This window comes from Pseudonaja textilis, chromosome 2, assembly GCF_049901715.1.
Source record: "Pseudonaja textilis isolate UNSWEBS1 chromosome 2, rPseTex1.2, whole genome shotgun sequence".
In the NCBI taxonomy this organism is placed as follows: domain Eukaryota; kingdom Metazoa; phylum Chordata; class Lepidosauria; order Squamata; family Elapidae; genus Pseudonaja; species Pseudonaja textilis.
In genome coordinates this window covers 240,683,210-240,698,512 of record NC_141991.1, presented here as the reverse complement: position 1 = coordinate 240,698,512, position 15,303 = coordinate 240,683,210, and the positions used below count along the sequence as shown (strand labels likewise).

Sequence of the window (15,303 nt, the reverse complement as noted above, 5' to 3'; positions counted from 1 at the left end):
GTTTGTGCTTGGGATTTTATAAACAGCGGTAAACAGGCAGCTCCAGAAGTTCTCTTGTTAATTGGACTTATAAGTAAATGTCAATCTTTTATGAACAGACATACCTATGAAAAAGAATTTGGAATGGCTTGCCTCCAAAAGTTGTAGGTGCACCATCACTGGACGTTTTTAAGAGGAGATTGTACAATTTGTCTGAAATGGCATAGGGTTTCCTGCTTGAGAAGCAGGTTGGACTAGAACAGGGGTCGCCAACCTTTTGGACCTCAGGGACCACCAAACTCATAATTTTAAATCCCGCGGACCAGAGACCCTGGGAAACTCCTCAAAAGAGTCTGTAGGAAAACTCCCCACCCTGTTTTCCTACTGATCGATCGTTCTTTATTTGAGATTGCAGGATACAGTCTCTAGCTCCATTCTCATGGGGAGAGAGAGAGAGAGAGAGACTTTTGGCTTCATGCAAGGAAAGCAGCAGAAGCAGCAGAAGTCTTTCTTGCTCTCCCCCAAATTCCTCCAGAAACGAGTCTTTTTGAGACTTGTCGTGCCGGCACAGCCTCTTGGAGCAGGAGGCCTTGCAGGGTCCCCAAAACTCATTTCTTGGGGAGTTTTTTTTTGGGGGGGGGGAGATAGAAAGACTTTTGCTGCTTTACTTGCATGCAGCCAAAAGCAGAAGAAGAAAAAAGTGGAAAGAAGCAACCCAGTGGCCAGGTGAGGCTTGTGGGGTGAGTGGGGCAAGTTCCCCCCCCTCTACCCTTTCCCTCTTCCCCTCACTACCTCGTGTTGTTCACAATGAGCCACGCGAATCATTTGTGTTCCCGCAAATCATGTGGGCAGTGCAGCCTTGTGTTCCCGTGCAGCTTGAATTAATTGCTTTGGGGGGGGTATTTGGGGGGTGACATTTCTCTGTGGACCACCAAAATTTTCTCACGGACCACCAGTGGTCCCCGGCCCACTGGTTGGCAACCACTGGACTAGATGACCTTCAAGGTCCTTCCAGCCTTATTATTCTATATTTTATGTTTCTGTTTCTCTAAGAGGCCATTTAAGCTTCAGAGAGAGAATTCATCCAGCCTTGGCTTCTTTTCCAAGCAGACAGAGCTGCTTAAAGATAGATCACATCTGAGTTTTTAAAAATGCTTGAAATAAGTAGCATTTTTTATTTTGAAGAATGATTACAGCTGAGGTTATGAAGATTGTTTATGATTAGATCTATAAGTCCGTGTATGTTTAAAAATGAAAGGTTTTTACATCAGTCCCCAAATCCCTACCTGTACTTTATTTTTATGTGTGTTGCTACAGATAATACATTGGAATGGGAGGCTAAAGTACTAAAAAACCCTATTTACATATATTCTCAAAGTGGTCCATTTTGTTTAGGCGTTGACACATTTTTCATCTTTAGGTAAGTCAAATATTAGCAGCAATTTTCACCATTCCACACATGCCGACCTATTTATGACACATTTCAGTTTCCCATGTGGATGTGTGTGTGTGTTTGCAATTTATGGCAAAATAGCTTGCACTGTCTGCAAAGAAAGACATATCAGTACCAATAGTTCCACTGATTAAATGGTACGAGTTAACCATAGCTATTTACAAAGTGTACACTACTATTACTGTTAATTTTCTCACCACTCTTTATCACCCATCCCCTCCCACTTGACTGTTTACCAGTATGATTTGATTGTTGATTGTACCCTATGATTATCATTAAGTGTTGTACCTTTTGATTCTTGATTCTTAATGAATGTACCTTTTCTTTATGTATCCTGAGAGTATTTACACCAAGATAAATTCCTTGTGTGTCCAATCACACTTGGCCAATGAAGTATTCTATTCTATTCTATTCTATTCTATTCTATTCTATTCTATTCTATTCTATTCTATTCTATTCTAGAATAGAATAGAATAGAATAGAATAGAATAGAAAAAAGAAGAAGAATCTCTCTTTCAAATTAACAAAAGGTTTATTTTGAGTTTTCTTGTATATTAATGACTTAAATTGTCCAAGTATTTAATATGCTCATGCAATTTCATTATTTAAAATATCAGTTAATTATCTACTGAAATCAGATAAGTCTCTCTGTACATAATTTAACCAGGAGTATCCATAGGATCGGGGGGGGGCTTCAAAAATTTTAGCAATGGGTTCTCTGCCCAGTTGCTGGGCGGGTGTGGCCATGATGGGCGTGGCCTAGTTGACCTCCTGCATCACGGCCAGTGGGGACATTTTTGCCCTCCCCGGGCTCCAGAAGCTTTCCTTGAGCCTCCGGGAGGGTGAAAATGTCCTCCCCGGGCTCCGGAGGCTCTCTGAAAGCCAGAAACGGGCTCATTTCAGCCTTCTTGAACTTCTGAAGACCTGTTTTTCTCCCTTCCTGAGCCTCCGCACATGCCCTGCACTTACCTGCATCCCAAATGGGCTGTGTGGAAACTCCTGCTGGGAGGGGCCAGCCAGGAGTGGGATTTTGGGGTTTCCCCAAACTGCGCAGAATCTTAGCTAGGGGCTCTCCTGAACCATTGCGAACCCCCAGCAGCCCCTGCAAGTCTATATCATACTATGTTGACATGAACTTATTTTCTGTTCAGAAGTCTGAAAGCCCATGGGAAGAAACTGTTCCTCAGTCTGTTGGTGCGGCTGGCTATGCTTCTATATCTCCTACATGATGGTAGGAGAGTGAAGAAGTGCTGACCAGGATGTGAGTCATCCCTGAGGATTTTCCTCACTCTTCTAAGGCACTGAGCCCTAGCGATGTCATCTGGTGGTATCAGGGAACAGCCCACGATGTTTTGTGCTGTGCTCACCACCCTCGGTATTGTCTTTCTATCTGTGGCTGTCAAGCCAGCATACTACACCGTAATGCAATATGTGAGGACGCTTTCTATTGTGGATTGGATTCCCCCATCAGTCTATTGTAAAAGGATCTTGCTATTGTAAAAGGATTCCCCCATCAGTCGTTGTTCCACTTTATTCTTTTGCAAGATCCTGAGGAAATGAATCTCTGTTGGGCCTTTCTGGCCACCTGGGTTGTGTTGATTTTCCAGGTGAGATCTTGGCTGAGGTAGACTCCCAGGAATTTAAAGGAAGAAACTCTCTCCACACAGCCCCCCTCGATTTAAGTGGGGCGGGTTGCTCTCTCTTCTTCCGGAAGTCTAACACCATCACAAAGTAATTGTGAGTGACTCATCAGCCACTGGCACAACACTCATACATATAGGATGGTCAACAGCTGAACAGATGACTACATATTTTATATAATGTAAAATCTAGGCCATAGAATTAGCCCTGAATGTGTCCATTGGGTCTAATGCCTCAAGATGCATAGTGAAATGTGCTTTAGAAATTAACTGTGGGGATGTTTTTTCTAATAAATCTATTAAATGTTGATTATGTACACAGAGAAAGATTTTTAATGTGTCAGGCTGAAGAAAAATTGGGTGGATCAATCTGTACTTTAAACCACAGTATTAAGAAATATTGCTTACCCTTTGCAAGAAAAGTTTAAACAAAGAATAAAATCATCTGTTAAAGCAGGGGTGTCCAACCTTAGCAACTTTAAGACCTGTGGACTTCAGCTCCCGGAATTCCCCATGTTGGCTGGAGAATTCTGGGAATTGAAGTCCAGAAATTTTAAAGTTGCCAAGGTTGGACATCCCTATGTTAAGGGAAAGGACTGCTAAATAATAGTTTGACCCTTCTAGGGAGACTTTGGACCTAGCAATCTTTCTTCTAAAAATTAAAAACTGAATAGCTGTAAGGATATCCCTTGATTCTCACCATAATCCTGGAAAATCAACAAAAGTACCATAGAGCAACTTAAAATATAGAAACAAAAATGTCCTATGTGCATCATATAGTCTGTCTTTATTATATCGCTGCCTATTTTTAAAATGTACATTTTCTATGTGCTTTTCAGTGTAATGGATGGACATGGTATCTTGCAAATGATTTCCAGTTTTATTTCATAACACCCTTGCTAGTCTTCCTTTCCAGCAGGTAAGTATCTTGTGAGAACCTGTCACTGTCCATAATACTGAAATAAATGTAAATATAAATATATAAATATATGGGTTTTCTTGTTCTTTAGAAATATCTGGGGGAAAATGACAGCCCCTCAAAGTAACAATAACCCAATCAAGAAACTGTCAAAAAAGCTAACAGCCCAACCAAACAACCTCTAAAACCATCCCCATCAACAGGGCAAGCTACTAGAACCGTGATGGTGAACCTATGGCACATGTGCCACCAGTGGCACACAGAGCCATTTGTGCGGGCACAGGAGCCCCAACCAAACATACCTGCACTGCACATGTGTGTGCCCCCCAGCTGATTTTTGGCTTGTTTGAGCCCTTTTTCGCCCTCCTGGAGGCTCGAGGAAGCCTCTGCAGCCTCGGGAGGCCAACGGGCCTTCCGGAACCGGAAGTGCTGAGGCCCATTTCCAGCCTCCCAAGGCTCAGGGCTTCCCTTGAACCTCCGGGAGGGCAAAAGGGCTACAGCCAAAAAAGCGCCGGGTCAATGCGCGGCGGTAAGTGGGCAGGCGGGGGTTGCACAGCCGGAGGGCGGGGCATGCGTGGGCAGCACAGCGCTAGCACACCGCACAAAGTTCCCCCACACGTACTAGAAGAAAAGGACAAACCCCATTTCTTACTAGACGAGAGTTACCTGTTTGGTAATGGCGCTCAGAAACACCGCTGGAGAGCCAACCCCAAGGTACCGTTGGTGGGTAGGAAACCCACCCTATTTCTGCATATGGTAGAATGGGGTCCTGAGATTCTATGCATGCTTAGAACAGAACTTCAACGCCCCACGGTCAGACCATCACGCCCAGTATGCCCATTCCCAGTTCAACGAAGGCGGGAAAAGTATCATATGTCACGTGATGCTGCTGTGACGCCATGAGTTTGACATCGCTGATCTATGGTGATTCTCAATTATCCAGGTCATGGTTGTCCCAAAGGTGGTTTTTCCAAAAGGCAACTGGACTTTCTTAGTGGAGATCAAGAAAATCCAGCTGCCTTTTGGAAAACCACCTTTGGTACAAATGAACATTTCATTAACCAGGCCTCATTTGGGTCCATATTCTCTGCATTGCAAAACAAGTGTACACCCTCATTCTATTCACAGCAGAAAAAATAAATAATCCTGTTTCTCTGGATTAAGAACCACTTATTCAAAAAGCATGAAACTAGGTCCCTAGGTCCATGGATGAAACATTTCCATGTATTGCTTCTGTTTCTTTCTATTTTGGCAGAAGGAAATGCTGGCTTGTCATCTCAGCAATTTTTCCCTTCCTGGCTACGTTTACAGTTACAGCTCTGCTTTCATTCTTCTACCAGCTTCCTGTAGCAAACCCACATGATATGAGGTAAGGAGCTTTAAAATGGTTTCCTTCATAGCTGCTCACTTACTGACAGACTGAGGAGAATCCAAAATCTGTTTGTGAACCTGAGTTGAATCTTTCCTGGAATATTTTTGAAAGGAAGGAAAAGAGGAAAGAGGAAAAGAAGAAAGTTGGTAGGAAGAAATAAGGACATGGAGAATAAAGAAAGAGCTGCTACAGGCTGGGGTTAAAAGACATTCATGAACTTGGGGAAAAAAGTTAACATTATAAAAAGTCAGAGGTTTGGTTAGGACTGAATATCATTAGAGCAAAAATTGAAATATTTCAAAATAATACAGGGCACAAGTCCTCTTGTTTCCTCTCTCTCTCTAACTCTCACTTCTAAACTAAGGCATTCATGACTTCCAAGATTAAATGCAGAGCCCAATTAGGAATTTATTTATTTATTTGATTTGATTTGTCAATTGCTTACAAGATAATAGGTATAAGTATAAACATGAGTAAGAATACAGGAAATAGGTACAAATAAATGGGGACAATAGGACAGGGATGGGAGGCACGATGGTGCACTTATGCATGCCCCTTACAGACCTCTTAGGAATGGGGTGAGGTCAATAGTGGATAGTTTGAGGTTAAAGGAGTGGGAGTTTGAGGATGTAACAACAGAGTCAGGTAGTGCATTTCAGGCATTGACCGCTCTGTTGCTGAAGTTGTACTTTCTGCAAACAAGTTTGGAGAGGTTAACATTGAGTTTGTATCTGTTGTGTGCTCTTGTATTGTTGTGGTTGAAGCTGAAGCAGTAATTTGGAAGACAGTTGACTTGAACTCATCCCAACTAAGGTGCCCCAATCTTACTCTAAAGTCTAAAGTATGATTTGGAGACCCAAAAGTCCTACATCTCCAATCGAAGAATATGGAACTGTTTGCAAAATCATTATTCTTTAACACAGTTGGATGTTATTTGCAAGAATACTAAAACTTTGTAGGGAGATGAAATTGACTCAGGGATGAGGCAATTAGTTTAAGTTATCTACCCTCTTCCAAAGGGTTTATTTAATCTTAGAAGAAGCAACAACCAAACATTCACTGTCATTAGTAATGATTAAAATTAAGATCTGAGAACCAAGAAATGCTTGGATAGTTCCTAAGAAAAAGAAAGGAAAAAATATTCAGGACGGTCTTATACACAGCCTTTGATCCTTGCTAAGAAAGAAAGTTTTCTAGGAAAGTTAGCTGATCAGTCTGAACTAATCCTTCAGTTTTGTTTAAAACAAAAACTGGCATCTCTAGAGGAGAAATAGCACGCATGAAGATTTCTTCCAGTTAATTCACAGTTGGCTGAGATCCTTTTCTCTTAGTTACCTTTTTAAAAGACAAAATGTTGCACAGCAGATAAAGAGGCGGTTTTATTGTATTTTATTTCATTCAAAATCTCTAAAAGTATACCGTGTCAAATCTTTCTATTCGCAACACTATTGTTGAATTTGCCATGTGAATTAACATCAATAATATTAATTAAATATGTTTATTGTTATTTATGTTCAAACAATTTCAACAGTCATTGATCAAACAAGCTTTGATTCATAAACAAGCTTTTTTGTCCATTCAAATTTCACCAAAATAATTTTTTGCTTTCAGGTAAATGTCCACTGTGATGTATTTTCTTGAGTATTACTCAAAACCTTACTGCCGATATGGTCCGTTTCTAGTTGGCGTCTTTCTTGGACTGTTTCTGAATCACCACCAACCATCAATCCTAAGAACCAAGGTAATAAAAAGATCTGCTTAACAAAACAATTAAAAATGGATTTACACTGATTTCACTGGCATGGCTCTATTCCTGAAATCAAATGCAAGTCTAGAGTGGACCAGATTAGAGAGGAATGAGCAGGACAGTTTGAAATTGGATTGAGAATTACACATATAAATAAATAAAGTGGCCTGAACAAAATTGGGTTCCCTAGAACCCAATAGGACAACTATTGCTGGCAGCAGTGGTGGGATTCAATTTTTTTTTACTACCTGTTCTGTGGGCGTGGCTTGGTGGGCATGGTGTGGCTTGGTGGGCGTGGCAGGGAAAGGATACTGTAAAATCTCCATTCCCACCCCACTCCAGGGGAAAGATACTGTAAAATCCCCATTCTCTCCCCACCCTACTAACCTGCTTTCCAGCTCCATTCTCCTGCACAGGGCAACCAAAGAGGACCCAGCTGATCAGCTGGGACTTGGGAGGCAGAGAATAGATGGGGGCAGGGCCAGTCAGAGGTGTTATTCCAAACTACTCAAAATTTCCGCTACCGGTTCTCCAGAACTGGTCAGAACTGCTGAATACCACCTCTGGCTGGCAGACGACTATTGTTACTGAGGAAAAGAATGAATTGCAAACTGTAAATTAAAACTTCAGTTTTCAGCCTGTTTATTGAGGAAGGAATTATTTGAATGAAAGCCTGTCATGAGTTCTCTGTCTCAGAAATTTGAAGTGTTGGGATAATAAGTGTCACACCTCTGGATAAATTTTGATTCATTCTGTATTTGCTTATCTACAGTCACAACTAATTGATAGGATCAATTAGGATCCTCCAGATGTATTAACAAAATGAGAAGTTCTCACAGGTGCTTTTTCCAAAGGCAACTGGACTGCTTTTTCCTTGATGTTTCTCTTGTCATCCAAAAAGCTTCATCAGTTGTGGCAGGATGGCTGAGGTAATGGAAGGATTAGTTCTGAAAGAATCAAAGCGGGTGTTGAAGGTTCATATTGCTTTGCAGTCATCTGGTTATAAGCACTCTCCCTGAGAGCTCTTGAGACTAATTGGGGGTATATTTATGCCCTCAGGTCACCTGAATAGTGCAAATGGAGGGTGGAATCTTCTTGGAGCTGCTGAAGGACTGCGTTGTAGACAGAAAATAGGAGGTATCTTGTCCCTCTCTCTCTGTTGAGAGCGGGCTACTTAATGTTAACATAAATGGCCTCTTTTACTCCTCTTTCAAACCAATGGTCCTCTCTATCCAGAATGTAGAAATGAGATAAAATGAGACGGTCTTCCTTCTTCCTGTTCCCACATCCCCATCGTGTTGCCAAGGCCATGTACAAATATTGTAGATCATGGCTTCCTTCTGGTTCACCGTGGAGTCTGGGAGAAAGAGAAAATCTCCTATGGTAGCCTCCTTCCAATATGGGAAAACTAAGAACAACAAGTGCTATCTGCAATAAAATATACAGAACGTTTTCCTACAAGATATATTCTAGGCTAATCCTTTCCATTGTCTTTTCTCATCTTTCCATTATTCCACCAGGCAATGGTCAAACAGCATTTCTTGCCTTCTAAGCATTGACTCTTTTCATGGAATCATTTCCAATTATTTTTCTTTTCCTCGAATGCTCCTTGTACTTCTACAAGCCAAGCAGTTCTCTTGGGGCTATCTCACTTCGGTACGAAACAAAGGAAGGATGAGTCAGCTGTGTAGAAGTTTACTGGCATGAACTACTAATTAAAGATGCCTGGAGGACTTTATTTTGGCTAGTAAGAGAGCACCTTTGATTCCCGATATTGGAGTCATTTAAAATGATATGTGGATCTTTACCTTGGGCGAAGTATTCTTGATCTCATAAAGATGCGTTGAAAGCACATTATGAATTAGGGAGGAATTTGAAAAGAAAAGTAACCTAGATCGATATGGGGAGTGCAGAGCTGTCAGGAGAAAGGATGGTAATAAAAACTAAGACCTAAGAAGTATTTGAAGATCTGTAGTTTTTATTACGATATTCTTTTTCCTTCCATCTTTTCCAACATCAGAACTTTCTCCAGAGAACCAGGTATCACATAAGGTGTCCAAATTAGCATAATTTGAGCCTGGTCATTTGTGCCTTGAGTAAGAACTCTAGGTTGATTTTGTTCAATGATCTACAGATAGTCCTCGGCTTATAACAGTTCATTTAGAGACTTCAGAGTTACAAGGGCACTGAAAAAAGTACATCATGACCATTATTCACACTTACAACCATTGCAGCATCACCATGATCACGTGATTTATATTGGGGTGCTTGAAAACTGATTCACATTTATGACAGTTGCAGTGTCTTGGGGTTACGTGATCCCATTTTGTGATTTTCTGAGAATGGGGAAGCCCGATTCACTTAACAACCTCATGTCAGCATTCCGGCAGTTACACCAATTAAATCATGAGCCTTGAGCCACACTCCTAAAACTAAAAAGGATTTATTCGAAGTTATCATTCTACGTCTGGCATTTACATGGGTGTAGCCGACTCTGAGATACATAATTCACTGTCACCCTTGATCCTGCTTTCCCCCACCACCACCTCTCTGGGTTTATCATCCAACAAAGCACATCCATATCCAAGAGTCATCAATCATGCTCTCCAATTAGATTTTTGTGTGGCAGAAGCTTCAGCTATCTAATCAGTCTTTGAAGAAAATATGAATGGAGTGTACTTTCGATTTTACACTGCTGCTTGCTCTTTGAATTCCCCCCACTTCTTTCTGTTGACGACTATAAAACTTGTATACAAAATGTTTTATGAGTTGACACCTCATTACTAACTTAACAACTGCAGTGATTCACCTAACAAACGTGCCAAGAAAAGTCGTAAAATGGGGCAAAACTCACTTAACAAATGTCTCACTTAGCCACATAAATTGGGGGCTCAATTGTGGTCATAAGTCGAGGACTACCAGTATTTATTTTCTTCCCCAAACACCATGGCTTGCACCATTCTGAACTATATACATCACAGCATGCAATTTTTCCAAGACGTTTTTTGCTCTTCTGTGAGAATTCTGAGTTCATTTATTCTATGATACGTTTCTTTGTTTTCTTGGCTGTCCATGGTGGTCTCAGGAATCTTCCCCAATGCCAAAGTTCAAAAGTATCGACCCTCTTCTTATCTTGACCACATGGATAGCAAAATGTATTATATCTAATTTAAATTAAAAATAAATTAATATTGTACTTGTATGATTATTCCCCACATATCTGAGAATGTCTCCCTCTTGTCACATTAAAATTTTAAATTCAGTGGTAATTTCTGGACCATTTATAGGAGTGACAACAAAAAGGAAGACTCTATATCATGTCAGGATTCCGGCACTTAACCCCATTTAAATCATAAGTCTCGAGCCAAACTTCCAAAATTTCAAAAGGATTTATTGGGAGTTAAAAGGTCCAGCATTGCCTGGGTATAGCTGACTCTGAGACGCATCATTCATTGTCACCCTTGACCCTGGTTTTCCCTCCACCCCCTGCATGTATCATAATTCATATTCTCCAATGGGACACATCCATAGTCAAGAGTCATCAATCATGCTCTCCAGTTAGTATTTTGCACAGCAGAAATTTCGGTCACCTAATTACTATCTTTGAAAACATTTATGGAGTGCAGTTTCGGTTTTGCAAGCTGCTGCACTGCTCCTCCCTCCCTTTCTGTTGGCAACTCTAAAAAGACCATAGAAATATTTTATGAGTTGACGTATAAAAGGTAAACAATCTGTAGAGTAGAGAGTGGGAAGCAAAGAGGCTGACAAAATGGAAGGCAGAAGAAACTTTCCAAAATGGAGGACAGTTGTAAGCAGAGAATGGCTCAACTTTCCTTTGAAACGAAGGTATTGCAAAGTGTTAGGGAAGAACAAAAGTGAGCACAAATGTACATTCTCCTCATCTTCCTGCAGGTTCAGGCTTCTATTGTGCCCTGATCTCCATGTCGATGGTGATTGCTTTGGCCTACACTTTAGAAGACTACCATGGCTTCTATTCACCTGTAGTCGCCATTTATCAGGCTGTTCATAGGGCGCTTTGGGTGATTGCTGTAAGATGAATCATTTTCACGTGTGAGGAAGGATATGGAGGTATGATATGAATTGCTCACACAGCAAATACTGTTTCAGTTTCCAAACAGCACTCAACTCTCTCATACACTAATAGTGTGTGTTTGTGTGTGTGTGTGTGCGCACGCATTTCAAGAATGAAATATGCATATTGGAAATAGATTTCATTCTTCTCGTTCTTATCCTCTTGTTTTTATTCAGCACTGCCTATAATTTCCTTGTGCTGACCATAACTATTTATTTATTTATAAAATTTATAGGCTGCCCCTCTTACCTCAAGGCAACTATTTAATTAAAGCTTTCCTTTCAAGGGCTGAACGTTCAGAACTGCAATGCCTTCCTGTACCAAACAGCTGTTATTTTCTTTGTGCGTGTCCTTCTAGTTCTACTTGTTCCTTGGACACTGCCTGATGACATTTATGGTAGGACTGGCATTAAGGGTGATGGTTGAGGCTCCTCTTCAAAAGTTAAAGGTGTCTTTGGGTTCCATGCACCAACATGAATCAAGACTTTAGAAAAGCAAGATGGAAAGATATGGTATCATGCAGACCTCCTCTGGAATTTCTGAACCTAACCAAATTGGGGTGGTTTTTTTGAGGGGGAGATTGTGCCTCCAAATGTTGTGTTTCAACACCCTGGATTCTGCTATCCATATGGATAAAGTCTAAAAATTGTAATACTCATATGTAAGCATGCATTATTTCAGAGTAAATAAAATTAAGACAGGTGCATAACATTATTACAATATATGATCCATATTCAGTAAAAGATTATATATCCCCTTGTACCACGTGTCAGATGTGATTAGATTACACTTAAAGGTAAAGGTTGCCCTCACACATATGTGCTAGTCGTTTCCAGCTCTGGGGTGTGTGTGTTCATCTCCATTACAGCGCCGAAGAGCTAGCACTGTCCGAAGACGTCTCTGTGGTCATGTTGCTGGCATGACTAAACGCCGAAGGAGCATGGAATGCTGTCACCTTCTCATCAAAGTGGTCCCTATTTTTCTACTTGCAGTTTTACATGCTTTTGAACTGCTAGCTTGGAAGAAGTTGGGACAAGTAACAGGAACTCACTCTGTTTCACCCTGCTAGGGATTTGAACCGCTGAACTGCCAACCTTTCTGAACAACAAGCTCAGCAACTTAGCGTCCCTAGATTACACTGAGATATTTCTATATTCACATGTATTCGTTTAACAGAAGTGATCTTCTCCTATTCCAGCTGCTGAATATATTCGCTCTGGAGATATAGATAAGTATGGTGACTGTAGGAATGAACTGTCCAGGATGTAAAAAAATAATACTTGAAAATTGAGGAAACCCCTTTAAACTGAGGTTTCCAGGCAACCTCATTCACCTATTGAGTCTTTTATAAGATGATGAGAAAGCAATAGTTAGAATGGAATATGGAGCAACTAAATGGTTCAAAGGTAGGATAAGAATACATAAGAAGAAGAAGATGATGATGACTAACAAGATTTTTAAGATCAACCAGTTCAAATAGCATGACTCTGGGTGCTTTACACAACATTTAAAAAAACAATCAAAGAACCCAGAACAATCAAGGGAATGTCTACTATAAATACATTATTAGAACAATATCTTGAAGTATATTCACACATTATGAGTAGTTGAGTTATGTTGGAGCTTGCAACTGCTGCAAAAACATTACCTCTATGTCCTGATGTGCAATATTCAGCCTTTCTGAAGTTCTTTACACTGAATCCATTTTGTTGCAGTTCTGTACACAATTAGCACTGCCTTGTGTATGTGCGTGCATGCACACATGTCTATATCCCATGATCACCAAGCAGTATATATTTTTATTTGCACAGTAATTCAAAAGTAGGCTTAACTTAGTACCTCAAATGTCTCTTGGCTGGGCTCCTTCTCTCCCATCTAGAAAACCTGTAGCACCCTTTGATATTCTTTGGCACATAACTCTGTCCCTGAAAACTCCACATTTTAATGATGTCTCAGGAGATTTGCTTCCAACTTTAATTAAGTCCCATGGATAAAAAAGTTTCGATCACTTCTCCACGTAGCATGGCAGAGAATAACTGTGTAGCCAAGTACACCCCTGAGGCCACAGAAATGATACTTTCAGAGAATTCTCATTTGAAATTCAGACGTGCAATCTGTTACTTTCATCTCACTATCTGGATGAATATTTCTGGGGTTACTTTGATGCAGTATAATAAAACAGGACAGCTGCTTGCAACATATAATATACTGAACATAGTATGCAACATCCATGGTACGCAATACATATGGTGACAATTATGTATGGAAATCACTGTACGTTGGATAGGGAAAGTAATAAACCATGAAAGATGATAGGGAGATCTTCTAATGCCTTTCTTAAACTTATTTCTGCCTACAATTTTCCATAGAATAGAATAGAACAGAATAGAATAGAATAGAATAGAATAGAATAGAATAGAATAGAATAGAATACCTTTATTGTCATTGAATTCTACAAATACAATGAAATTTGAAAACAGGGTTTAGATGAAAGAAGATTCAGCAGGGGGAAAAAAATTCCAGAATCTGTGTTAAAAAGTTTTTTTAATTGACATCATCCCTACTTTTTTAAAAAAATGTAAAGCCCTTATTCTGAGATTCTTGAGTTATTCTTGAGATATGTTGGGCATATATGTTAGAAAAGTTGAAATATAGACATTGAGAAAGACCTTCAAAGGAAGTTTTATTTCTAATTCCTTTGTTATTTGTTGCCTGTGCTGTTTTGCTTGCTAAACAATATATAACAAAAGACTAAAATAAAATAGACTGGAGAACCATTTGACCAGGATGGTATAAGGTTCCTGCCTTAAGCAGAGGGTTGGACTAGAAGATCTCCAAGGTCCCTTCCGGCCTTATGATTCTATGATTCAATAATGACACTGACTTATTTTTCTACAAAGCTATCATACTGTATCAATGTCCAACAAAGTCTGAATTTACATTGGCTATTCATGTAGAGGGCCTTTGTACATGAACATCTACTTACAGATAAACAAACTCTCTTTCTTGGCTTGTCTTTTTCAATGCATGATCATTATAAATAGGATCATAAATCATCCTGACCCAAAAATAATTTTAAAATGTAATTTAGTGCGATGGAAGCACCCGGTTTTATAACATCATCAATAACTAAGGAAAAAAACAAAGGAAAAGTTCTCTTCACTCTGCTTTTAGAAAATCTACAATATTGACCTAAAAATTCAGTCCTGCTGCAGTATATCTCCTGGCCCTGAATACCTTGACTTATGACCACAACTGAGCCCAAAATTTCTGTTGTTAAGTGAAATGTTTGTTAAGTGAATTTGTCTCACTTTATGACCCTTCTTGCCACAGTCGTTCAGTGAATCACTGTAGTAGTTAAATTAGTCAAACTGTTGTTAAGTGAACCTGTCTTCCCCATTGACTTTGCTTGTCAGAAGGTAGCAAAAGGAGAATCACATGACCCTGGGACACTGCAATGGTCATAAATATGAATCAACGGCCAAGCGTTCTGAATTTTGATCATAAGGCCATGAGGATGCTACTATGGTCGTAAATGTGGCAACTGATCATGTCACTTTTTTCAGTGCCAGTGTAACTTTGAATGGTCACTAAATGAACTGTCGCAAGTCAAGAACTACCTGTACATGGTGCATTTTGCAGCACATAATTACCAGCTGAGTCTTAAAGTCACACTGAGTTGGATTGCCTTGTTGTTTAGTATATCAATAAAATTTTTCCACAAAATAGGGAAAAGTTCTTTGTTTTATAAGTAAATAGAAGTATGCATAGGTAGTCCTCAACTTGTGAACATAGTGAAAGTTGCCCAACAAGTTGTAAATCATGACACTCATAAAGCAGGTCACCATGGGATCAACCTGAATTTTTTTTGTGGTGGTCACTACACAACACCATTAACTACAGTATTTCCTTTCTATGCCGTTATTTCCTGGCTACAATCATTCTTTTTGTAGTTCTGAACTTGAAGAGGAACATATAAATTCAGTTCAAATCCACATTCTTAGGTTTAAAGCTCAACAGACATTGGTATTAATAGGACAAGAGAGCTTAGCTTCAGTTGCCAAGAACCATGAGATAATAATACTTTCTGGCTTCTCTAT

The 15,303-nt window shown here is 39.9% G+C and overlaps 1 pseudogene across 1 annotated transcript; it reads left to right on the top strand.

Moving 5' to 3' along the window:
* Positions 1–4,967: 4,967 nt before the first annotated feature.
* On the top strand, positions 4,968–11,811 carry LOC148127437 (O-acyltransferase like protein-like; annotated as a pseudogene). Its single transcript, XR_015741552.1, has 6 exons — positions 4,968–5,360; positions 6,975–7,104; positions 10,518–10,533; positions 11,029–11,199; positions 11,439–11,458; positions 11,562–11,811. The product of XR_015741552.1 is annotated as an O-acyltransferase like protein-like (transcript).
* The last annotated feature ends 3,492 nt before the right edge of the window (positions 11,812–15,303 follow it).